Here is a 713-nt window from a genome sequence, read left to right on the forward strand (position 1 = left end):
ATTCACAGCACTGTTACAACAGTGTCAGGTACATAGTAGGTGCTCAGCAAATATTAATTGATGAATAAGTGATCAGTATAGTTTATTAAAAGTGTAACTATAAATGCTAGATAAAGTTACTTGGCATCAATGAACCCATCAAAAGGTATGCCCTGGGCTTCCCTGGTGGCGCAGTGGTTGAGAGTCCGCCTGCCGATGCAGGGGCCACGGGTTCATGCCCCGGTATGGGAAGATCCCACATGCTGCAGAGTGGCTAGGCCTGTGAACCATGGCCGCTGAGCCTGCGCGTCCGGAGCCTGTGCTCCGCAACGGAAGAGGCCACAACAGTGAGAGGCCCGCGTACCACACACACAAAAAAAAGTAAGCCCTGTCCTCAGTACTTGAATGGATACACCTGGCTGATCTCAGTAGGCCTATGAAACAGGCCAACTGTGCCTTAAGCACTCTGGTTCTTCCAGACTATTATTTTTTGGTCCTCGATGGTGCCCTCTCATACCTCTTTTAGCCCCTTGAAATTCTGTTATGTCAAAACATGCTTTTCAAAACTCACAAACGGGGCTTCCCTGGTGGCGCAGTGGTTGGGAGCCTGCCTGCCGGTGCAGGGGACGGGGGTTTGTGCCCCGGTCTGGGAGGATCCCGCGTGCCGCGGAGCGGCTGGGCCCGTGAGCCATGGCCGCTGAGCCTGCGCGTCCGGAGCCTGTGCTTCGCAACGG

This window comes from Neophocaena asiaeorientalis, unplaced genomic scaffold (genome assembly GCF_003031525.2).
Source record: "Neophocaena asiaeorientalis asiaeorientalis breed wild unplaced genomic scaffold, Neophocaena_asiaeorientalis_V1.1 scaffold166, whole genome shotgun sequence".
NCBI lineage: Eukaryota > Metazoa > Chordata > Mammalia > Artiodactyla > Phocoenidae > Neophocaena > Neophocaena asiaeorientalis.